The following is a 27893-nucleotide window of genomic DNA, read 5'->3' as shown; positions in this document are numbered from 1 at the left end:
GAAATCCTATCAAAATCTTGAGGGTAGCATGGTCGGATCCTTTACACAATTAAGAGGCTTTAACTATTCAAGAAGCAAACAGTGGTATACACCTTCAAGCTACTCTCAATATTCAGTAAGTGCAAAGATTTTTTATTTTTTTCTTTTCTTTTTTCATTTTATTTCCTACAAAAGGCACCACTATATTGATGCATGCCCAACTAAAGAATCAGGTAGACTATAAATTATTGAAAAATGTATGACTATAAAATATTTAATTAGTTGAAGTTTTCTTACCAACGTACCTATTTTTAATTTTAGGGCCCATGCAGCAGCATGGACCAATTTATTTATGATATGTGGCGTGTACGTGAGCTTTATTACACAAGTGTGTGCTCAGCGAAGCTCTTAAAAATATTCAAAAGAGGAAAGAAAGAACAATGGTTCACTTGAGGGTGAATCGACCTCCAGATGACTAATTTTTTACCTTCATATGAAAATGGAAATTTACATTGAAAATTTTAAACCACATTTCACTTCTTTCACTCTCACTCACTCTCAAATCCAAATGTCAAAGCGGACAAGATGTGCCCTCCATCAAGTTGTATCACCCAACATGAATAAAAATAAAATAAAAGAGCGATCCGCAAGGACATTTTGCTAAGCTCACATGCATGTGCAGCAAGGTCAATGCCCATATTAGGGTATTGATTTAGGCCATTAAAAGCTTCTTGTTGAATTATGAACTATCCAGACCTAAAAAAGCTTCTTCTATTGCTAATTGTTAAGTGGGGACTGTGGTGGTTGGATATGGAGCAGATCTCAGTGATCCAAACCGTTTATATGATAGGCCTCAGCGTGGATGGGTGGTAGCACAAATCCCATCAAGATCTGAACATTGTATCAGTGGCCCACAAAACGAAGGTATTTTATGTCTCGACTGTGGTCGTTATATCTGATATTATGGTGCACTGATCTAAACCGTTTATATGATGAACCTCGACAGTCTTCTAGTCTGAACTGATGATTCCAATTTAAACATCACCCCACGTGTGCTGTGAAAAAATGGCTCTACCATATTCCGGTTCTTCCATCTCCACCGTACAAGAAATGATATGATGCATCCTTTTTCAGCTAGCATATCACAGAATAATTTCCAACTGTACGACCCATATATGGCCCACCAACCTTTTTAAGCCCACTTGCTTTTTGCCTCCCAAGAATAAGCCCCAGCTGTACGGCCCCATTTCTCAGGTCAAAAATGCCCTGCTTTCCTTCCAGAGGCAGATCGCCTGGTGCTCGAAGACGAGCGCTGACGCTACTTGAACTCCGGGTTGTACGAACGGTTCAAAAGATATCAAAGTTACATGGCCCCCCACAGTTATGTATTTATTATATCCACAACGTTCATCCATATTTCGAGATCATTTTGGAGCATTATCAAAAAAAAAATCATATCCAAAGATCAGCTGAACCACACCACAAAGAACAGCAGGAAAATTGATTTTCACCGTTAAAAATTTTGGAAGGCCCACCGTAACATTGATTTTCCATCCAATCTATTCATAAAGTCACAAAGACCTGGATGAAGAGGAAAAACAAATTTCATAATGATCTAAAACTTCGGTGACCCCTAAAAGGGTTTCAATGGTAGACGTTCAATCCTCTGCTACCTTTTACAGTGTGGTCCACTTGATAGCTAGATCTGTCTTATTTTTTGTCTCAAGACTTAATATGAGTTCGCCAAATAGATGGACGGTTTGGATGTAACACATACCTCATAATAGGACGCACAAAAAGCCAAGGAATAATAATATAAAAAAAATCTAGGATCCTATAGCTACGGATAATAACCATATCCAAAACCATAGTGCCATATAGAAGACGTACAGGTTAACCTGGTCAACCCCGAGTCATCGTCCCATTGACCCGGTCGACCCCAACTCGCTGTCCACCTATTGAGATCGGCCCAGTTGGGGCCGGTCGATCGGGTTAGAGTTGCGGTTACCTATGGCTACGGATTATAACCATAGCCATAACTGTCGTGTTATGCACCTTTAAAAAAAAAAATTATTATTATTATTACATGCAGAATTTTATTCTACCTACATTTTTCTCTAATACATATTTATATAAATATGTATATATAAGTATATAAAAAAAATCTCTCTTTTTTTTTTTCATTTCTTTATTCATTTAACAAGAAGATCTTCTAAACCAAAATTAGTTACTTGACGTACCACGGATGATTTTGGAGGAGGAGAAGCTACTTTAGCCAACCAACCTAGTTATTTTCCAAGATTCCATCAGGTCGATGGTCAAAAATCCATTTCATTCACTTCATAGTCAATTTCAATTAGTTTGCAGTCAATTTCATTCATTTCATTCACTTCGCGGTCAATTTCATTCACTTCGCGATCAACTCAATTCATTTCATGGTCAATTCCCTTCACTTCACGGTCAATTCCATGCATTTTGCGGTCAATTCCCTTCACTTCACGGTCAGTTCCATGCATTTCACGATTAATTCCAACGATTCCCCTTCACTTCAAGTCAATTCAATTCATTCCGCGGTCAATTCCCTTCACTTCATGGTCATTTCCATGCGTTTCACAGTCAATTCCATGCATTTCACGGTCAATTCGCTTCACTTGACGGTCAATTCCATACATTTCACGGTCAATTCGCTTCACTTGACGGTCAATTCCATGCATTTCATGGTCAATTCGCTTCACTTGACCGTGAAATGCATGGAATTGACCATGAAGTGAAGGGAATTTACCGTGAAATGCATGGAATTGGTTGTCAAGTGAAAGGAAATGATCGTGAAATAAATGGAAATGATCGTGAAGTGAAGGGAATTGACTGTGAAATGCATTGTAACGCCCCGGTTTTCAGAATCCGAGTACACAACTTGAATTCCAAGAACCCAAGAGTTAGCTAAAGGTAATGGTAAATCAAAGTGCAGATAGTGAGAAAAAGGAACATAATATATATCTGAACCAACATACGAATAATATTCTGGCCCACTCAGCTAGGGGCCAATTTACAAAACCTCAAGTTTCTCAAATTTTAAATGTACTAAAATGAAAAATAAAGGGCTAATCTACTGATTCAGCCCAAAATAGGTGGTCACCTCCTGCTGCGGCTCCTCGTCATATGGCTCCTCTTCGGCCACCACCGCCTCTAAATCTATTGCGTACTCGTCGGCTCTTGTATCTGTGTCCTCTGTACGGTTGAATATTAATGAATGAGTAGCCAGCTCAGTGTGATCTCCTCTCAAGATTACACACTGCCACCCTAAACAAGGAATAATGTAAAAATATATCAATTTCTCCAAAGCCCTAATGAACCAACTTATTTGAGAAGGAAAAGTCTACACAAAAAGGAAGAAATCAAAATCAAATGTATCATCCAAATTTTTATTTTTTTTAATTAATGAGAATCACCGACGGATTTTAGCCACCGACAATGCCGACGGTTTTTAGCCGCCGAAAACACCGACGGTTTTTAGCCATCGGCGAGCAATGCCAACACACCCTTTACCGACGAACCTTGTGACGACTAAAAGTCGTCGGGGAAGGTCATTGCCAACGGTTTTTAGCCGTCGACTTTATCCTGTTTTTTGATAGTGTACAGACATTCCAAAACACAGTAGATGCAATCTTATTATATGCATGGATGCGTGAAGTATGCAATCATCGTCCCAGGTAAAACATCCAGACAGACATTGGGGTCGTCACCCATGTGATCATTGACCCGGGTAAAACATCCAGACGGCCTATGCCCCAGGTAAAACATCCAGACAGGCAACACGTATGATAACAATAGATGATGGTTTGTGCCCTGGGCAAACCATCCAGTCAGGCGAATCTATGTGTTACGTACGACAACAATAAATGCTGGTCTGTGCTATGCATACATGATTTGCCAACTCATTATTAATCCAATTGCATCCAGCTAATTTTAAATAAGCTCACGGTCACTACAAGGAGCACATGGTACAGCATAGGCCGACGGCTCGGGCATAGTATCCCATGACTACCATCCCCGACTCATGAGACTACCGTCTTAAGATGTATGTAGTACCCAACAACATGCGGTCAATCAACAAACCTCCATGTCAGGGGCCTACTTATGTCACAACTAGTCTAGTTACACTCCAAGTATGGACTCTCCTTCTACCGGGTGTCCCATGGAGAGATTTCAGCAATATGTGTGTCACACCATCATATCAGTAACATAAATCTTATCATAAATGGAGAAATAATAAATAATGCATATATTTTCATCATAATACATTAACTAAATTTACATAAGATACATGACATGAGTGGTTGGGTTGTTCACTTAGATGGTTCAGAGTATAAGATCAAAAGCCTAAATAATAGTAAGTATAAAAATCATTTTGTTAAATAGATATGACAAGTGAAAACAGTCCAATTCTACACCCAATTCGTCATTAGTCCAACTATTCTTTAACTTCACCAAACTACTATTTCTGGTCTAGTTAGGGATGGAAAGCTTAAGGGGAAGAAATCATCACCAGGCAAGTTGTGGGGCGTTCCTTGGTGCAAGTTCCCTTGAGAAGCTGGTGCCTCCACGTCACTTGAACAAACCCCTAGAGAAATTCTTTTCTAGCATTAGATAATATATTTTAAGGCATTAAGCGTGGAGGTTGGTGGAAGGTTTGATAACCCTTAGTAATGTTGTTGGGCTTTCACCAAGAGAATCAGGCCCATCCATGCTAGCTCCAACTAGAGGCCTGACTGGGCCAAGGCCTTGACTCAATCTGGGCTAAACTTGGGCCTTGATTTGGCCCAATTTATTGGCTCCGAGGGTGGCCCAAGGACTGGGCCCTACAACAGTTAGTGGTGAGGCCCTACCAGAGTTTCCATGGTGCGGCCCACCAGAATTTAAACGTGGCCCGCCAACTGTTTTAGATGGTGCAGCCCACTGAGCTACAAGCTTAGGTGCGGCCCACATGGCTGACCGTGGTGGCCCACTCAGCTGTTGGTTAGGTCTTGGCCTAGAAAATGGCCCGCTGGTGGGCCAATTTCGGATCCTATCTTAGCCGTTACAAGGGTTGATTCTTACATTGATTCAGGGCCCGAATCTGAGCTGGTTTTCAGTCAGATTGTTGCTCAAGCAAGGCCCTGTTCCGGCCCAAGCTATAGCCATTGATTGGCTTAGTTTCAGCTTGATCTATGGCCATTGTTTGGCCTAGCTCAAGCTCAAAACATGGTCCCTATTCTACCAGGTTTTGCAGTCTGAAGTGCTGCCTTTTCCCATGGGTTTCAGTCGGACGTTTGGCCCAAAACACAGACATGGTGAGGCCTGGTTTCGGTCCAATACACCGTCGTTGCTGAGCCTGGATTTAGCCTGATCACACAGCCATTGGTTTGGCTGGTTTTCGGCTTGAACCCTTACTGCCATGCTAGAGTATTGATAGGCGAAGAGAGGCGTGGAAGTGGGCTTGTTACCTGATGGTTTCGGAGTCTGGGAGAAGGCACAGACCCCACCTCAACTGAGTCGACCCACAGACCGAGTCAAGCTAGAGATGGGTCGAGTCGAAATGGCTCACTCGCTCGGCTTCTTCTCTCTCTCTCTCTCTCTCTCTCTCTCTCTCTCTCTTTCCTTTCTCACCTTCTTATGCCGACTCCGAGAGCTACAGGGCTCCCTTTTTATAGCCGTAGGAGGGAGATCCTGTCGGTTGGATCAAACTGACCCTACCTTGCACAGTCATGAACGAAGGGTGGCTTACATGGGGCCTATCCACACACTAGCATAGATAGGTGACATCCAGTCCCACCAGAAAAGCAGATTTTTAGGTTTGGTGGGGCCCATCTCATGGTTGGGTTCGAGCGGGTTAACGGAGAAGATGATCCGGCCTCTAATGGCAGATTACCATCTGATGTGTATGGTCAGGATCCGTTCCGTCTGGTTGGTCCAGATGAGGCCCTAGATCAGTGTGGGGCCCACTTATTGGGCTACAAATGCGATTTTCAAATTATCTTTCGAGAATTTCCAATTCTCGTCACTTCCTCGTGAGATGGAGCATTTATCCTCTGCCACTTCGCACCGCCTCAATGGGTGGCTGAGATCTCTCCACGTGGCCTATTGGATGGTCGGAAATCCATCTCCCAAAAGGGAAATGTTCCCATACGCCTTTTTTTCCTACAGGTGGCTGTCCGGCCATTTTTGGCAAAGGACAAAACATCCCTTCAACGGTCGGATGAATGGGATTGCCTAATTATCGCGATCTTGGGCCACCCAGGTGGTCACAGATGAGCCCACCATCTCAAATCTTAGCCGCACAGAAGATTCCGAATGCTCTCACTAGATCCTTCTCGTTCCTATGCATGGGCCGAAAGCCTATACCATTTTGGTCGGACGGGGCCCACGAACAAGATGGACGATTTGGATGGCCCGAAAAGTGGCCATGGTGGGTCACTTTGGGGTTAGAAGGCTCTTAGTTTCAAACTGAAAATGGGCGGGAGAGTTTCGTGGGGCGCGGGTCAGCGCTAGTCAACCCAGCCGCTGCCGTCCCGTGCACATCACGCATGGGCGTGTGCTATGCACTCACGTTTCGTGTGGGGCCCACTGTGATGTTTGTGATAGATCCACTCCGTCCATTCACCTCAGGATTCCTACCCAGGAGGCCCGGCCTAGTTTAGGGTGGAGGTGAGGCCCAGGTGGGCCGTGTCACACGTCTGAGGTTTTATTTGGCTGGTGCATGTCGACCCAATGGTTGGATTGGCTCGATATTTAGTTTCAACGGTTAAATGGGGTTCTAGAGTATACTGATAGTTAGGTTGGGCATTCATTCATTCTCAAGAGCCACTAGTGGGTGCATTGTTCCAATATGACTCAATTAACTTATCTATAAGCTCTATTAACTTCTGGTGTTTGTTGGATCTTACCTCATTGTATGGTCTCGGGTTAAACTTGGCTCTTATTAACTTTGATGGATGGTATTGATGTTAGCTGGAAGTCCCATCCTGCACATATCGAAGTTCAAGTCGCCTAGTAAATTAAATATTGGTTTTTCTCTAGGTGGGTTTTAGGAGGTAATACCCGTGTACTAGAGGTACGGGGTGTTACATGCATGGAATTGACCGTGAAGTGAAGGGAATTGACCGTGAAATGCATTGAATTGACCGTGAAGTGAAGGAGAATAACTGGAATTGACCGTGAAATGCATGGAAATGACCGTGAAGTGGAGGGAATTGACCGTGAAATGCATAGAAATGACCGTGAAATGAAACGGAATCACTGGAATTGATTGTGAAATGCATGGAAATGACTGTGAAGTGAAGGGAATTAACCATGAAATGCATGAAAATGATCATGAAATGAAACGGAATCACCGGAATTGACCGTGAAATACATGGAAATGACCGTGAAGTGAAGGGAATTGACCGTGAAGTGAAGCGGAATCGTCGGAATTGAGTGTGAAATGCATGGAATTGACTATCAAGTGAAGGGAATTGACCGTGAAATGCATGGAATTGATCATGAAGTGAAGGGAATTGACCGTGAAATGCATTGAATTGACCGTGAAGTAAAGGGGAATCGCCGGAATTGACCGTGAAATGCATGAAATTGACCGTGAAATGAAGGGAATTGACTGTGAAATGCATGGAATTGACCGTGAAGTGAAGGGAATTGACTGTGAAATGCATAGAATTGACCGTGAAGTGAATCGGAATCGCAAAAAATGACAGTGAAATGCATGGAATTGACCGTGAAGCGAAGGGAATTGACTGTGAAATGCATGGAATTGACTGTGAAGTGAAGGGGAATCGCTGAAAATAACCGTGAAATGCATTGAATTGACCATAAAATGCATGGAATTGACTTGAAGTGAAGGGAAATCGCCGGAATTGACCATGAAATGCATGGAATTGACCGTGAAATGCATGGAATTGGCTTTGAAGTGAAGGGAATTGACCGTGAAATGCATGGAAATGACCGTGAAGTGAAACGAAATCGCCAGAATTGACCATGAAATGAATGGAAATGACCGCGAAGTGAAGGGAATTGACCGTGAAATGCATAAAAATGACCGTGAAGTGAAGCGGTATCACCGGAACTGACTGTGAAATGCATGGAAGGGTCAACCCCATTCGACTGAAAGCTGTTTGGGCTCCACTTCTTCTTTTATACCGGACCCATTGAAAGCAATTGGCGTGAAGGTCAATGCAGAAGATGTATGTGAGATAATTTTGAAGGGTCTAATGTTAAATTCTTGGAATTGCCATATATTAAGAATCTATAGTTTCCTCAACAAGTTTAGGTGGAAACCAAAATCACAGGATAAATCTATAACTCAAGTATGGCCCAAAGAGCTTTGAGGGGGAACGAGGTCGACCCCATCTAGACCCGGTCGATTTCACGATCAATTACATGCATTCCACGGTCAATCCCAGCGATTCCCCTTCACTTCACGGTCAATTCCATGCATTTCACGGTCAATTCCCTTCACTTCACGGTCAATTCCATTCATTTCACGATCAATTCCCTTCACTTCACGATTCAATTCCCTTCACTTCAGGATCAATTCCCTTCACTTCACAGTCAATCCCGGCGATTCCCCTTCACTTCACATTCAATTCCATGCATTTCATGGTCAATTCCCTTCACTTCACGGTCAATTCCATGCATTTCACGGTCAATTCCCTTCACTTCACGGTCAATTCCATGCATTTCAAGGTAAATTCCCTTCACTTCACGGTCAATTCCATGCATTTCATGGTCAATCTTGGCGTTGATGTGAAACACGTTCTTTGGAGAAAAGCCTATAACATTTCACGTTTATCAATGCATTCACGTCATCTCAGAAAATGAATGCAGATAGCCTTGAGTAGAATGGAACATGGATGATGTAATGTGATAGTAGGATGGAGATTTAATGAAGAAAATCTGTGAAAAGAAGGAATATGGATGGAAGAGATGAGTTCAGACATGTATTTGAGGGAATAGGGATGACACAGATGAGTTCGGATGTGTATTTGAGTGTAAGGGAGTGAATGGAGTGAAATGCATGGAATTGACCATGAAGTGAAGGGAATTGACAATGAAATGCACAGAATTGACCGTGAAGTGAAGGGAATTGACCGTGAAATGAATTGAATTAACCGTGAAGTGAAGGGGAATTGCTGGAATTGACCATGAAATGCATGGAATTGACTGTGAAATGAAGGGAATTGACCGTGAAATGCACGGAATTAGCCGTGAAGTGAAGGGAATTGACCATGAAATGAATTGAATTGACCGTGAAGTGAAGGGGAATCGCCGAAATTAACCGTGAAATGCATGGAATTGACCATGAAATGAAGGGAATTGACTGTGAAATGTACGGAATTGACCGTGAAGTGAAGGGAATTGACCGTGAAATGAATTGAATTGACTATGAAGTGAAGGGGAATCGCCGGAATTGACCGTGAAATGCATGGAATTGACTATGAAATGAAGGGAATTGACCGTGAAATGCATGGAATTGACCGTGAAGTGAAGGGAATTGACCTTGAAATGAATTGAATTGACTGTGAAGAGAAGGGGAATCGCCAGAATTGACCATGAAATGCATGGAATTAACTGTGAAATGAAGGGAATTGATCGTGAAATGCATGGAATTAACCGTGAAGTGAAGGGAATTGACTGTGAAATGAATTGAATTGACCGTGAAGTGAAGGGGAATCGCCGGAATTAACCGTGAAATGCATGGAATTGACCGTGAAATGAAGAGAATTGACCGTGAAATGCACGGAATTGACCGTCAAGTGAAGGGAATTGACTGTGAAGTGAAGGGAATTGACCGTGAAATGAAATGAATTGACTGTGAAGTGAAGGGGAATCGCTGGAATTGACCGTGAAATGCATGGAATTAACCGTGAAATGAAGGGAATTGACCGTAAAATGCACGGAATTGACTGTGAAGTGAAGGGAATTGACCGTGAAATGAATTGAATTGACCGTGAAGTGAAGGGGAATCGCCGGAATTGACCGTGAAAGGCATGGAATTGATCGTGAAATGAAGGGAATTGACCGTGAAAGGCATGGAATTGACCATAAAGTGTAGGGAATTGACCGTGAAATGAATTGAATTGATCGTGAAGTGAACGGGAATTGCCGGAATTGAACATGCAATGCATGGAATTGACCGTGAAATGAAGGGAATTGACCTTGAAATGCATGGAATTGACCGTGAAGTGAAGGGGCGTCGCCGGAATTGGCCATGAAATGCACGGAATTGACCGTGAAGTGAAGGGGAGTCGCTAGAATTGACCGTGAAATGCACGAAATTGATCGTGAAGTTAAGGGGAATCGCCTTAATTGACCGTGAAATGCATTGAATTAACCGTGAAATGAAGGGAGTTGACTGTGAAATGCATGGAATTGACCGTGAAGTGAAGGGAATTGACTGTGAAATGAATTGAATTGTCCGTGAATTGAAGGGGAATCACCGGAATTGACCGTGAAATGAAGGGAATTGACCTTGAAATGCACGGAATTGACCATGAAGTGAAGGGAATTGATCATGAAATGAATTGAATTGACCGTAAAGTGAAGGGAAATCGCCGAAATTGACAGTGAAATGAATGGAATTGACCATGAAACGAAGGGAATTGACCGTGAAATGCACGGAATTGACCGTGAAGTGAAGGGAATTGACCGTGAAGTGAAGGGGAATCGCCGAGATTGACCATAAAATGCATAGAATTGATCGCGAAGTAAATGAAATGAATGAAATTGACCGCGAAGTGAATGAAATGGATTTTCGACCATCAACCTAATGAAATCGTAGAAAATAACCAGGTTGGTTGGCTAAAGTAGCTTCTCCTACCCCAAAATCATATAGGGTATGTCAAGTAACTAATCTTGGTTTAGAAAATATTCTTATTAAATGAATAAAGAAAGCAATGAAAAAGAGAGAGAAAAAAATTCTATATACTTATGTATACATATTTATACAAATATGTGTTACAGAAAATTGTAGGTAGAATAAAGTTCTCCATGTAAAATAAAAATAATAAAAAATAATGTACATACTGTTGTCACAGCAGTCTGTCTATGGCTAGGTTATAATTCGTAGCTATAGGGGCCGCCGGATCGGCGTGGCCCAGCCGGACAGGCCAGCAATTGGCGAGGGGCCCGCTAGTTCGGTGAGCCCACTCCGGACAGTCTTCTATGGCAATGGATTTTATCCATGAGTCTAACCGTATCATACGACATTACCATTATGCTTTGAACATACACCTTTGAAACCCTTTTAGGGGTCACAGGAGTTTTGAATTATTATGAAATTTGTTTGCCCTCTTCAACCAGGTCTTTGTGACCTCATAAATAGGTTGGATGGAAAATAAATGTTATGGTGGGTCCTACAAAAGTTTCAACGGTGGCTGCCCTCTGTGGTGTGGTCCAGTTGATCCTTGGATATAATTTATTATTTTTTTTTATAATGCTCCGAAATGATCTCCAAATATGAATGTACGCTGTGGATATAATAAATACGTAACCGTGGGGCCTTGTACCTTTGATCTGTTTTGAACTGTTCGTACAACTCAGAGTTCGGGGAGCGTCAGCCGATCCGCTTGAAGGAAAAAGTAGGGGTATTTTTGACCTTTGGTAAGTCGTCCGTACAGACGGAGCTTATTCTGGTCAGGTAAATTGGGGTAGGCTTAAGCGGGTAAATGAGCCATAAATGGGTGGGTCATTAAGTGGTAAATTTCTCCATGTCACATGTGTAAAAGGAAAATCACACCACTACACGTAACATGAAATGAAAAAAGGAAACCGTATCCACTCATTAGACCCGCTGTCAAAGGGAAACGGATTGGCTGCTGCTACTGCCAGGAGCCAATGGCTGATGGTTGGTGCTCCGTGAGCCCCACTATGATGTATGTGTTTCATCCATGCCGTTCATCTATTTTTCCAGATCATTTTATGATATGAGACCAAAAATTAAGTAAATCAAAATCTAAGGTGGATAACATTAAAGGAATAGTGGTGAATGAGATTCGACCATTAAAAACTTTTGGGGGGCCATAAAAGTTTTGAATTAAGTTGATCTTTGTTTTTACCCTTCATATGGGCCTGAATGACCTAATCAATAGATTGGATGTCAAATAAACAGTACAGTGGGCCTTAGGAGGATTTTAATGGTGGATATCCAATCATTATTATTTTCTTGTGGCATGGCCCACCAAAGATCCAGCCAGGGGGCTGGTTGCAGGGGGATAGCCAATCCGTTTCCCAAAGGGAAGCCGATTGCCTCTAACATGGGGATTTCTACTCAAACCCTTCACCGGGTGTTGAAACTCGTAAGAGTCTACCACGGGAGCAATAGTAAGGATCCTACTGTGATGTATTTGTTTATATATATAATTTATACTATCTTTCGGATCATGTCAAGATATGGGCTAAAAATTGAGGCAGATCCAATGCTCTAATAGACCACACCAAATAATAAGTTTGGGTTGCGTTAAATACACAGCATTAAACGCAAGAGTAATCTTTGGTATGGCCCACTAGAGTACTGGATCTGCCTCATTTTCTAGCCCCTGCCTTAGCATGATATAATAAAAGCGATCGGCGGCATGGATAAACAGATACATCATGGTAGGTCTCCATACAGATTTGGTAGATGCTCAAAGGTTTGACACAATCCACTTCCCTCTCAAAGATAGGGTCATTATGTGCTCAACCGTGACCGTCTTTAACAACACCATACAGCCCAATCAAATCTCACTAGGGAGTAAAGTAGGCTCATCTTTTTATTTATTTATTTATTTATTTTATTTTTTTAGCATACACGCACACACACACACACCCCACACACTCACGCCATAGTGGAATTTCACCACCTATGGGTACTCAACCCTTGACCAGGTGTTGAAACTCCTCGGAGTCTACCAATAAAGACCCTAAGTAGGCTCATCTACCGTGGAAGCACATGGTTCAATCAATTCATATCCCTCTCTCACCGTTATATAGCAGGACTGAATTTGATTAGGTGACAAGCTGCTTTGAAATGCCAATGCAGTTGGTAAAATGATAGCCTCTCTAACATATGGGCCTTAGTCCTCCACGTGGCTGACTAAATGCCACCCGGTTCCAATGCACTGAATATCCATCCAATGACCTATCAAAAACACACACAGCCATTTCTAAGACAGTTTATCTAGATACCCCAGCAACAACAGACTAACTGGTGTCAAAGCTCATAGTGGGCCACTGTGATTTATGTGTTTTATTCATGTTGTCGGTCCATTTTGCTAGCTCATTCTAAGGCATGAGCCTAAAAATGAAGTAAAAATAAATCTCACATGGACCACACCACAGAAAAAATATTGAACCTCAATCATAAAAAACATTTTAGGTCCACTGTAATATTTATTAGCCATCCAATCTACCACACAGGCCTTAAAAAGTTTTTTGACGTCCTTATTGTTTCTTATGGTATGGTCCACTTGAGATTGGATCTACTACATTTTTTTAACTCATGCCCTAAAATGATCTGACAAAATGAACCAAGGGCATGGATAAAACAAATACATCATGGTGGGGCTCATAGAACTATGATACTAGGCAGGTGGTTAGTGGAATGCCTTAATTATTTTAAGAGCATGATTGCAGTTGGAGATTTATTATTCTTGTATAGTTTCGGCACACCTACCTGCATGACCCCACACAAGTGCAATGCTTCCATGTACATATCTACTCTTCCTCTTGCATACATACGAAAATTGGGGACCACACCATGGGAATCAGTAGTGAAGGAACGTCCACCGTTGAAGGCCGCTCTAGACCACTTGATGTATGCATGTTACCTATGTCTTTCATCCGGTGGCTGGCTGAGATGTACTTGTTTCTTTTCACGCCGTCCATCCACCTTGCCACGTCAGTCCGGGGGATATCTTACCTGGGTATCGGTTCGGGGCGCAAGTCACGGCGTTGGAACCCGGCGACAGGCGACCGCCAAGACATAAGTTTCGGATCGAGCCGACGGCGGTGTGCGGGACTGGCTTAGGATCGTGCGCAAATGCCGAATACGGTGCGAAGGATGCGAATTTGGCCGAAAGGACCGCGGAAGCTAACGCAACGTGCAGATTAGGACACGGGTCTTACGGATTGGACCGTGAAGTGAAGGAAATTGGCCGTGAAATGCACAAAATTGGCCGTGAAGTGAAGGGAATTGACCGTGAAATGAATTGAATTGGCCGTGAAGTGAAGGGGAATCATTGGAATTGGCCAGTGAAATGCATGGAATTGACCGTGAAATGAAGGGAATTGAGCCAGTGAAATGCACGGAATTAACCGTGAAGTGAAGGGAACTGACCATGAAATGAATTGAATTGACCATCAAGGGAAGGGGAATCACCGGAATTAATCGTGAAATGCATGGAATTGACCATGAAATGAAGGGAATTGGCCAGTGAAATGCACGGAATTGAGTGAAGTGAAGGGAATTGGCCGTGAAATGAATTGAATTAATATGAAGTGAAAGGGAATCGCGAAATGACTGTGAAGTGAAGCGAATTGACCATGAAATGTATGGAAATGACCGTGAAATGAATGGAAATGACCGTGAAGTGAATGGGTTGACCGTGAAATGAATTGAATTGACCGCGAAGTGAAGGGGAATCGTCGGAATTGACCGTGAAATGCATGAAATTGACCATAAAATGCATGAAATTGACCGTGAAGTGAATTGACCGTGAAATACACGGAATTGACCGTGAAGTGAAGGGAATTGACCGTGAAATGAATTGAATTGACTATGAAGTGAAGGGGAATCGCTAGAAATGACCGTGAAATGAATGGAAATGACCATGAAATGAAGGGAATTAACCGTGAAATGAAGGGAATTAACCGTGAAATGAATTAAATTGACTGTGAAGTGAAGGGAATTGACCGTGAAATGAATAGAAATGACCGTGAAGTGAAGGGGAATCGCCAGCATTGACCGTGAAATAATGGAAATGACCTTGAAGTGAAGGGAATTGACCATGAAATGCACGGAATGACCGTGAAGTGAAGGGAATTGACCGTGAACTGCATGGAAATGACCGTGAAGTGAAGGGGAATCATCGGAATTGACGTGAAATGCATGGAATTGATCGTGTAAGGGAGTGAATGGAGTGAAATGCATGGAATTGACCATAAAGTGAAGGGAATTGACCGTGAAATGAATTGAATTGATCGTAAAAGTGAAGGGGAATCGCCGGAATTGAACGTGCAATGCATGGAATTGATGTGAAATGAAGGGAATTGACCTTGAAATGCACGGAATTGACCGTGAAGTGAAGGGGAGTCGCGAATTGGCCATGAAATGCACGGAATTGACCGTGAAGTGAAGGGGAGTCGCCAATTGGACCGTGAAATGCACGAATTGGACCGTGAAGTTAAGGGGAATCGTCGGAATTGACCGTGAAATGCATTGAATTAACCGTGAAATGAAGGGAGTTGATGTGAAATGCATGGAATTGATGTAAGTGAAGGGAATTGATCGTGAAATGAATTGAATTGTCCGTGAATTAAAGGGGAATCGCCGAAATTGGAGTGAAATGCAAGGAATTGACCGTGAAATAAAGGGAATTGACCTTGAAATGCACGGAATTGACCATGAAGTGAAGGGAATTGATCATGAAATGAATTGAATTGACCGTAAAGTGAAGGGGAATCGCCGAAATTGACCGTGAAATGAATGGAATTGACCATGAAACGAAGGCAAACATGAAATGCATGGAATTGACCGTGAAGTGAAGGGGAATCGCTGGGATTGATCGTAAAATGCATGAAATTGATCGCGAAGTAAATGAAATGAATGAAATTGACCGCAAAGTGAATGAAATAAATTTTCAACCATCGACTTGATGGAATCTTCAAAAATAACCCGGTTGGTTGGCTAAAGTAGCTTCTCCTACCCCAAAATCATATAGGGTACGTCAAGTAATTAATTTTGGTTTAGAAAATATTCTTGTTAAATAAATAAAGAAAGAAATGAAAAAAGAGAGAAAATTTTTTTATATGCTTATACATACATATTTATACAAATATGTATTAGAGAAAATTGTAGGTAGAATAAAGTTCTCCATGTAAAATAAAAATAAAAATAATAAAAAATAATGTACATACTGTTGCCACAACACTACAGTTATGGCTACGGTTATAATTCGGAGCTATAGGGGCTGCCGATCGGCATGGCCCCCAACAGCCAGCAATGGACGGGCCGCTAGTTCGCGAGCCCACCTCGGATAGTGTTCTATGGCTATGGATTTTAGTATCTATAGAGTCTGACCGTAGCATATGTCATTACCATTCTGCTTTGAACGTCTACCGTTGAAACCCTTTTAGGGGTCACACAAGTTTTGGATCATTATGAAATTTGTTTTTCCTCTTCATCTAGGTCGTTGTCACCTTATGAATAGATTGGATGGAAAATAAATGTAATGGTGGGCCCTACAAAAGTTTCAACGGTGAAAATCAATTTTCCACTGCTCTTTGTGGTGTGGTCCAGTTGATCTTTGGATACGATTTTTTTTTTTTTTGATAATGCTCCGAAATGATCTCGAAATATGGATGAACGTTGTGGATATAATAAATACATGACTGTAGGGCTCCGTTCGTACAACTCGGAGTAGGAGGAGCGTCAACGCTCGTCCTCAAGCACCAGCCGATCCGCTTGAAGGAAAAAGCAGGGGCATTTTCGACCATGGGCAGGTCGTCCGTACAGATAGGGCTTATTTTGATCAGGTAAAAGGGAGTGTGTTTAAGCGAGTAAATGGGTCATAAATGGGTCGTACAGTGGTAAATTTCTCCATGTCACATGTGTAAAAGGAAAATCACACCACTACACGTAACATGAAATGAAAAAAGGAAACCGTATCCACTCATTAGACCCGCTGTCAAAGGGAAACGGATTGGCTGCTGCTACTGCCAGGAGCCAATGGCTGATGGTTGGTGCTCCGTGAGCCCCACTATGATGTATGTGTTTCATCCATGCCGTTCATCTATTTTTCCAGATGATTTTATGATATGAGACCAAAAATTAATAAAATCAAAATCTAAGGTGGATAACATTAAAGGAAACGGTGTTAAAAGAATATATGCCGTTAAAAACTTTCTGGGGATCATAAAAGTTTTGAATAGATGATCTTTGTTTTTTCCCTTCATCGGGGTCAGTATGACCTAATCAACAGATTGGATGTCAAATAAACAGTACAGTGGGCCTTAGGAGGATTTTAATGGTGGATATCCAATCATTATTATTTTCTTGTGGCATGGCCCACCAAAGATCCAGCCAGGGGGCTGGTTGCTGGGGGAGTAGCCGATCCGTTTCCCAAAGGGAAGCCGATTGCCTCTAACACGGGGATTTCTACTCAAACCCTTCACCGGGTGTTGAAACTCGTAAGAGTCTACCACGGGAGCAATAGTAAGGATCCTACTGTGATGTATTTGTTTATATATATAATTTATACTATCTTTCGGATCATGTCAAGATATGGGCTAAAAATTGAGGCCGATCCAATGCTCTAATAGACCACACCAAATAATAAGTTTGGGTTGCGTTAAATACACAGCATTAAACGCAAGAGTAATCTTTGGTATGGCCCACTAGAGTACTGGATCTGCCTCATTTTCTAGCCCCTGCCTTAGCATGATATAATAAAAGCGATCGGCGGCATGGATAAACAGATACATCATGGTAGGTCTCCATACAGATTTGGTAGATGCTCAAAGGTTTGACACAATCCACTTCCCTCTCAAAGATAGGGTCATTATGTGCTCAACCGTGACCGTCTTTAACAACACCATACAGCCCAATCAAATCTCACTAGGGAGTAAAGTAGGCTCATCTTTTTATTTATTTATTTATTTATTTTATTTTTTTAGCATACGCACACACACACACACCCCACACACTCACGCCGTAGTGGAATTTCACCACCTATGGGTACTCAACCCTTGACCAGGTGTTGAAACTCCTCGGAGTCTACCAATAAAGACCCTAAGTAGGCTCATCTACTGTGGAAGCACATGGTTCAATCAATTCATATCCCTCTCTCACCGTTATATAGCAGGACTGAATTTGATTAGGTGACAAGCTGCTTTGAAATGCCAATGCAGTTGGTAAAATGGAAGCCTATCTAACATATGGGCCTTAGTCCTCCACGTGGCTGACTAAATGCCACCCGGTTCCAATGCACTGAATATCCATCCAATGACCTATCAAAAACACACACAGCCATTTCTAAGACAGTTTATCTAGATACCCCAGCAACAACAGACTAACTGGTGTCAAAGCTCATAGTGGGCCACTATGATTTATGTGTTTTATTCATGTTGTCTGTCCATTTTGCTAGCTCATTCTAAGGCATGAGCCTAAAAATGAAGTAAAAATAAATCTCACATGGACCACACCACAGAAAAAATATTGAACCTCAATCATAAAAAACATTTTAGGTCCACTGTAATATTTATTAGCCATCCAATCTACCACACAGGCCTTAAAAAGTTTTTTGACGTCCTTATTGTTTCTTATGGTATGGTCCACTTGAGATTGGATCTACTACATTTTTTTAACTCATGCCCTAAAATGAGCTGACAAAATGAACCAAGGGCATGGATAAAACAAATACATCATGGTGGGGCTCATAGAACTATGATACTAGGCAGGTGGTTAGTGGAATGCCTTAATTATTTTAAGAGCATGATTGCAGTTGGAGATTTATTATTCTTGTATAGTTTCGGCACACCTACCTGCATGACCCCACACAAGTGCAATGCTTCCATGTACATATCTACTCTTCCTCTTGCATACATACGAAAATTGGGGACCACACCATGGGAATCAGTAGTGAAGGAACGTCCACCGTTGAAGGCCGCTCTAGACCACTTGATGTATGCATTTATTATTCTTGTATAGTTTCGGCACACCTACCTGCATGACCCCACACAAGTGCAATGCTTCCATGTACATATCTACTCTTCCTCTTGCATACATACGAAAATTGGGGACCACACCATGGGAATCAGTAGTGAAGGAACGTCCACCGTTGAAGGCCGCTCTAGACCACTTGATGTATGCATGTTACCTATGTCTTTCATCCGGTGGCTGGCTGAGATGTACTTGTTTCTTTTCACGCCGTCCATCCACCTTGCCACGTCAGTCCGGGGGATAAGCCCATAAACATGGCTGATCCATGGATCAAGTGAACTGAACCACTGAAATCAGCAGTGGTCGACAGCCACAGTTAAAACCATCCTTGGGCCCACCTTAATGTGTGTTGTATCCCCACCGTCCACATATATATATTGGAGTGACGGAACGATCACCGGCTTTTCTTGGTCCATCCCATACTTGATCAACACCTTTTCAAGGTATTCTACCCGTGATAACCAAAGTCTGCTCTTCTTCCGTCTCTATGAATATTTATGCCGAGAACCCTTTTTGCAGCACCAGATCTTTCATCTCGAATGTCTCGGATAACTAAGTCTTCAGTACATTGATTTTAGACATATCATGACAATTATCAACATATCATCAACATACGATCTAGGATGATGAATTTTTCATCACTCGGTGTCTTGTAATAGACAAAGTGATCGTATTCACTCCGAGTAAATTTCGACTCACTATGAAAGAATCAATTTTTTTATACCACTGCCTAGGCGACTATTTCAAGCCGTACAACGACTTCATTAACTCGCAAACATTTTTCTCTAACCCTTAACTCCGTAGCCCTCTGGTTGCTTCATGTAGATCTGCTCTTCCAATTCCCCGTACAGAATGCGGTCTTCACATCCATCTATTCCAACTTGAAATCGTATTGGGCAATTAGCGTCAACACGAATCGATAGACACTTGGCTTAACCATCGACGCGAATATCTCTCGTGAAGTCGATTCATTCTCTCTCGAGCATAACCCTTCGCTACCAATCTAGCTTTGTATTTATCATGTTTCCTTTTAAATAACCACTTGCATCCGATCGCTTTTGCCCTACAGGAAGCCACCAGCTCTCATGTGTGATTTTTATGCAACGAGTCCATTTCATTATCCATACCGCCTTCCACTTTTCTTCATCAGGCTCATTAAGAGCATCTTGAATAGTAGATGGGTCCCCCTCATCCGTAATGAGGGAATATGCAATATTAGAGTCGTCCTTGTATCTTCCCGGTAACTAACCTGCGATCACGCGGTTGGTTCCTTCTCACGGTGGCGCTCCACCGGATCTTGTACTGTCTACGCATCTGTCTGCCCGAGTATCATCCGAGTCAATCAACGTCTACGATCAACCTTTCTGGTTCCTCTTGCTTCTTTTGATCATTCTTGCGGAATAGAGAGCTTTCATCGAATCTAACGTCACAACTAGTGATGACCTTGCATGTGATTTTGTCGAATAACATGTAACATTTCACACCAATGTCATAGCCAATAAAGATGTACTTTTTGGCTCTATGATCTAGCTTATCTCCTCAACTAATGGTACATGAGAGTAAGCATCACAACCAAATATGCCCAGATCTGAATAATCGATTTTCTGACCACTTCATACTTCCTCTGGAATTTTACATTCAATCGTCGTTGAAGGAGACCGGTTCACCAAATAACTAGCCATGTTAACGACCTCGTCCATAGGTTCTTGCCCAACGCAGCATTACTTAATATGCATATGACCCTTTCTAGGAGAGTCCGATTCATTCGCTCGCCACACCATTTTGCTCGAGTGTATGGCGTACTGTGTTGTGTCCAATGATCTCTTCATCCTTATAGTAATCATTAAACTCAGTGGAAGTAAATTCTCCATCATTATCAGTCCTTAAAACCTTTATTTTCCGCCCTGATTATTTTTTCATCATTACCTTCGATTGTTTAAATATGATGAAAACTTTGAATTTACATTTCATAAATTAAATCCAAACTTTCCTGAAGTAGTCGTCAATGAATGAAACAAACCATGATGACCCCCAATGGAAACTTCTGGCGATGGCCCCCATACATCAGAGTGCACATAATCAAGCATTCCCTTACATGTTTTTCATATTTAAAAGACAATCTAGATTATTTACCATATATACAATGCTTGCATATATCTAAATCAGAATTTTTGAAAGTTGGAATCAGACAACGATCAGATAGTACCCTCATGCCCCGCTCGCTCATGTGGCCCAGATGAGCATGTCACATACGTATAGACGTGAAATCTGCAACAACCGCTGCCACTCCACCTGCTGAAGTGTTCCTGATTAACCTGTAAAGGTTTCCGTGCCTTTGTGCTTTCATAACTATGAGTGTCCCTTTTGAAACTTTAAGGACACCATCAATACCAGTGATGTGGTCCACATGAGCTGTCGGTGGCCCTCATTTTTTGGCACATGCCCCAACTTTGATAGGCAAAACTGATGAACGGTGTGGATTTGTCACGCCATTCCTATGAAGCCCACTCTCTAAGAGTGACGTGTTGATACACATCACACCACAAACCAATCCACTTCCTCTCTCTCTCTCTCTCTCTCTCTCTCTCTCTCTGAGATGGGAATGCAGTTGCTGGTGCTAGCCAAACTCAAGCTACTGGGATTGGTGGCCCATGGGCCAGGGCTCATACTCAGTTCAATATTGGGGCTCTTCATCATCAAGATCCCTTTGGGTTCGACCATCTCCAAATCTTATGCCGACGTGACATCATCCTCTACATTTTTTTCCTTCCAGCTAAGTTAAATCATCTTCCAAGGCCATGACCTCAGCAATGGCCGCAAGTGGAGAGATTGATGAGGCTTGTCCTTGAGAGGGCCACCCACGAAATTTGACGGTCCTCCATCGATCGGCCAAATGAGGCTAGCCTGCATGAAATCTCCACGATCGCTCTTTAGTCCATCGTAAATCTTATCCGATCGGACCAATTCTATCATACAAATCCATTTTTGTTCGTGATCATTACATTGAATCAGAGTTGTATCAGACTTTGTTACCTTGAGAATAATCCTATGAAAATTTATATCTATATCAAAGTATTTTATCATCACACCAGGTAGGTGATTTTCCCGATTGAAAATTTTATGTTAACATATCGATTGATTTGATTATTTATTATGTGTTAAATTTATTTGATCATTGTCATTAGTTGCATATTATTTTATTTGACTTCTTGGATGCATATTGTAGAGATAATTTATTTGAGTTATTAATTAACTTCATTTCAATTATCGTGGCGTACTTAAATTACAACCATTTCCTTATTATTACACGATGAAGAATGTATTTCAATTTTTAGGTGCTCTGCCCCAAAAGGATCACCCTATTATTTGTTTATGGGTGCTCTGCCCAGGGTCATTCCCGAAAGGATCGGCACGGGTGCTCTGCCCTGGGCGATTCCCTAAAAGGATCAACACACACGGGTGCTCTGCCCTGGGTATTTACCCTAAAAGTTTATTCACCAGGTGCTCTGCCGAGGGTCATTCCCTAAAAGGATCAACACCGGTGCTCTGCCGAGGGTCATTCCCTAAAAGTATTAGCACCGGTGCTCTGTCAAGGGTCATTCCTTCAAAGGATCTACACACACGGGTGTTTTGCCCTGGATTGAACCAAAAAGAATTTTAAATGACTGCATTGTCTTATTTTGTTATTATCATGAAAATAATTTGTTGTTGTTGTCATGTAAAATGACGATTCAATACTCGTAATTAATCATATTTGTATTATTGAGTTTTATTTGTGTTAACGTGGAATTTTCAATTTTGGGAAGGATGTGACCCTACGAGCTGTCGCGCTCACACCCGTATAGATTATTTTGCAGGGTTTGTATATGAAGAATCAGTTGGGCAAGATTGAAGACTTTTTCCCTTATTTATTTAGAAGTTAATTAAAGATCAATGTATGTTGTTATTAATTATTTTTGAATATCAATGTAACTAAATATTCAATGATTGATTTGTGGATGTTATTTAATGATAATTATTTTGACCCTTTTTAGTTGCTCTGATTGCCTTGAAAATGCATGAAAATAATGTGGGTTGCGATGTATATTTTGTTTAAGTACAACTCACAGTCCTGGAATTCGGGTTCGGGCCTGGCCAACTCGGGTACCGAATTTTGGGGCATGACAGATTGGTATCAGAGCATAGGTTTTAGATTCTCATGAGGACCTTAGATGTATGTTATATTAATGATTAGGTTAAGCCTAAGCTAGAATCAATTTGAGGGCCTATGATAGAGATTGAATTAGAGAACCAAATATAGATTTTTTTTATTTTTGTGATAAAAAAATAAAAATAAAAATAAAAATAAAATATGAACTTAGGAAACCCTATGTATCTGTATGACATCAAATATGATATTAATTAGGCTTGACATTGAACTAACAACCCAAAATTGGACCTTAAGAAAATTTTAAGAATTTTTAGCCTACTACGATGAGTTGGACAACAATAGGAAGCAGAAAACACCTGAATTATAAAAATCATAAATAATTAATTATAACTCCATTTAAGGCGATTCAAAATCTCAGTCGTAGATTAACAAGTGTAGTTTTATGAAAAATAATGCAAAAATATAATTCTAGGTTTCTCCTATAGAAATTTTAATTTAAGTGTATACTAGTAAGAAATCGTCTGCTTCTGGGCAGACCTAATTTTCTGAATTTTTGGATTTTTCGTAAACTTTGGATTAATCTGAAATTTTATAGAGTTATAATAGGCTAATAGATGCATCATTTTAAAAAGTTTTAGACCAATCCGATACTTACAAATACCAGAAACATTAGCAGGAACAATATCCTCATAATCTGATTTTATTTTATTTTATTTTTTTTTTTTGTTTTGCACAACAACCTTGGTACATATCACAGCTCTTATTCTCTTGATCTTCATATGTAAGTCCTTTAGATTATCTAATCTTCCTTATAATCCTACTAGCGTGTTAACGGACTTATAGATATATCAAAAAATAAAATAATTTAGACCAATCCAATGTTTAAAACTATTCAATGCATTAAATAGAACAGTGTCTTCAACATTAGAAATTTTTGCACTTCAACTTCAATATATATCTCAGCACTGTCCCTATTGAACCATCACGTATACCAACTCCAACCACCAAATCCTTCCTTGGAAATCCAATAAATATTTTGTGAAGCATATTTTCAACTGATTATATTGTACTTGTAAATGACTCGAGTCATGTCACTCTATCATAGACGCCTGACCCGATGCCTTTAGAGTAGATCACTTGCAAATAGAGTAGGTAGGACCTAAAGTATTTTTAGGTTGCTTTAGTTATACCGACCATTATCATACTTCTATACCACTACTGTTAAAATCCTGCTACAATTGTGGATATGAAGACCATGTTGTATGTCTATGCATGATCCCTTCCTCTTAGCCAACCGTAAAATCGGGGACCACATAAGCAAGTCTTTAGGCCACCTCCACGGAATGGGCTGCCATCCATGCACCAACGATCTCCATTGCACTCTTTAGCGCAACCATCATCTCGAGATCACTTCCACCATATTTTCAAAAGTGTCATGGTCATAACCAAGGTCACAACAGTAAGGACACCTACAGGACATCTCAAGGTCACCTTAGCAACAACATCGACAGCGAAGGCCAAAAAGGACATGCACCATAATCTCAAACTTAGAAACGTATCGACGTCATGATACCACCCTCAGACCACTTGAATCGCCTTACGTATACTGAAGACTCATTTCGAAGTTATGACAACCCATCACCATAACATAATGATGCGATGTAGGAGAGCAATGCTACTATATTACAATGCAAAGATTTAGCATACCAATGAAAAGAATTCCACAACAAAGCACCGAGAGTCAATCCGAAGCAAGATCACAATGACCATCCCACAACAAATCAAGTGAAGAGGTAGTGGATATCACCGACCCCCGCACTGGTAACCACAACGTTCGGAATCGCAACAACAACACTTAAAGGCTCAACTGCAACGCCAGATTTCTCTATGGCCATACCAAGCATCTTAGCAACAACATTCACTATATCTGTTACATTGTAGCCATGTTAAGGACAGCTTCGACAATCTCAATAACTACCTCCACCGCATCAATGACAACAATAAAATCAAATACCTCCATGATGATTTTCAACATTAATTTAATTCATAATAAGCATAACTAAGGACATAACCCACAAACAACAACTAAAAACTCCGTCACATTTCCACTATGATCAAAACTTTACAAGTACACTGAGCATAAAGGGAAATGCAATGATAATAGACAAAAGCTCCAAGATGATCTACTATGCACTCCTGCCTCAGCGATGCGATCCAACGTCACCCGCACGCAACGGTCATGCATAAGCTTATGGAAAGCTTAGAGGGTGGTGTAAGTGTGCGTAAAGTAGTAATACAATTATGCGATACTAGAGTAATCGAAATATGTTGATAAATCCATGAATGCTATTAGCCGTCAAGGCCATGCGGTGCAAGGCATGAATGATGTCGGCCATACCAAGGCCATGTGGTGCGAAATGCAACTCGAGCATGCGAATCCCCATCTAAGTCCACATATCAATACAGCTTAATTCTGAAATATCACCGGGGTCTAGTACACTCCAACCAGATTGCCGCCCCATCGCGCGCAATAAGGTGAGTGGAAGAGACCTCACTATCTGCCTGCCAATATCGGGCTCGGCTCGTCGATAGCGGACACATTCCTCGAGTTGGTCAAACTCAGCCTAGCTTTGCCCCCTCCACTCTGACAGGTAAGGCCTTACCCCCTTCCAACCACCACGACACAGTGGAAAGTGCGACCGTCTGGTAATCGGCACCCGGCGCTCATGCATCTACTCGCTCTAGACGTTGGAGCAACCTCCTGGTACCATAAGGGTTTAGGGACTTCCACCCAAGGATATCTATAGCACCCCATATAGAACAAGATTTTCGGCATCTAATCTGCCAACCACAATATGACTGTGGAGGCTACGACCCTGATGTTGCTAGGGCGTATAGTAACCATGTCACACAATGTGAAATGCATGAATCACACTATCCAGTCATGTAGCAATCCTGCACGTATCGTGCGCTCATGTGGGGCATCACTGCCTATCCGGGAGCCCATAAACAACCAGCCTGAAGGCATATGCGATGGTCAATCACTCCTCATACCAAGCATACATATGATGGTATGAGCATAAATAATGAGACTATATTAAACATGTTATATGGCGATGAACTTCGTTTGTAACGAAGATGGGCCTAGACGGCCTATACACTACACGTATGGGCCTAACAATGGGCCCTCGGGAGAGTTACAATGCGGACATTTAACCATCATTGCTCTTACAATGAGGACATTAAACCATCATTGTTCCCAAGGCATGGTCGCCAAAAGACATCGTCACATACATCATTGTAGGATCTCACATCGAATGGACCTCATATACATCGCATACGGCCCACACAAAGGCCTTACATACGTACCCTTGGGCCTCATATACATTAAATGGGCCGAGTCAAATGGGTCGATCAAATGGGTTGAGTCAAATGGGCCGATTAAATGGGCCGATCAAATGTACCGATTTAAATGGGCCGAGTCAACTGGGTTGAGTCAAATGGGCTGATTTAAATGGTCCGAGTCAAATGGGCCGAGTCAAATGGGCTGATCAAATGGACCGAATCAAATGGGCCAAATCAATGGGCCGAATCGATGGGCCGATCAAATGGGTCGAATCGATGGGCCTCATGGGCTGCGTTGAATGGGCCCACACCAACCACAACATCACTTACAGCTAGAGATCATTCTAGAGCATTATCACAAAATGAATCACATCCCAAAGATCATCTGGACCATACCACAAGTGGCTGTGGTAATAAATATTTCCACTATTGAATTCCAGTAGGCCCCACCATAATATTATTTCCCATTTCCCATCCCGTCTGTTCATCAGGTTACAAAGGCCTAAATATAGAGGAAAAATAAATATCATATTAATCCAAAACTTCTATAACCCAAGGGTTTCTATGGTGGACGGTATGGATGCAACACATGCATCATGGTGGGCATACATCCCACTGTTCCCAGCAGTGTGGTCCACTTGATATTCGATCTGTCTCATCATTTTTTTTGGGCTCAAGCCTTAAATCAAGCTCGCTATTGGATGGACGGTTTGGATGTAACACATACATCAAGGTAAGGTCCACGTGGTGTGGCCCACCCCAGATTCTGATCAGCCACAGGCCAGGGACAGACGGAGTAGATGGGGCGCCTGTGGGTTATGGGCCCACAAGATATAATATATATATATATATATATATATATATATATATATATATATATATATATATATATATATATATATACTATTTTTGAAAAAAAAAAAATTTATCAAATGGACGCTGGATGAAAAACATTCATCAATGTGGCCCACCGTCCAGGCCATGGACGGTGAGGATCCACATGTGCAAGCGTGGGGAGGCCTGCTGCAATACGAACAGTGTGGATGTAAGCCACACCTCATGGCCAAGGCCCACCTGGCCTGCTGATGCTACAGCTGCCAGCTGCATGCTGGCTACCGTCCATCAGACGGTCTGTCTGATGAGAAAATAGATGGACGGTGTGGGTGGGTCCCCTGAACCCCACCGTCAGCACACGCCCATGACAGTACAGATACTCCATGTTAGCCACCTCCACAGGGATCAATACCAAGACCTCGAGTGTTGAAACGAGGCATCTTTCACTCGGTCTGCCACTTGAGCTTTGGACTGGGTGGATCCCAGCGTTGAAACGGGGTATCTTTCACTCAGCCTACCACGTGAGCTGTGGAGCTGGGTGGGTCCCAGTGTTGAAACAGGGTATCTTTCACTCAGCCTACCAAGTGAGCTATGGAGCTAGGGCCCACGTCAGATCACACTCCACTGACAGCCACACCC

The sequence above is a fragment of the Magnolia sinica genome, chromosome 5 (genome assembly GCF_029962835.1).
Source record: "Magnolia sinica isolate HGM2019 chromosome 5, MsV1, whole genome shotgun sequence".
In the NCBI taxonomy this organism is placed as follows: Eukaryota; Viridiplantae; Streptophyta; class Magnoliopsida; order Magnoliales; family Magnoliaceae; genus Magnolia; species Magnolia sinica.
This window is presented reverse-complemented; position numbering follows the sequence as displayed.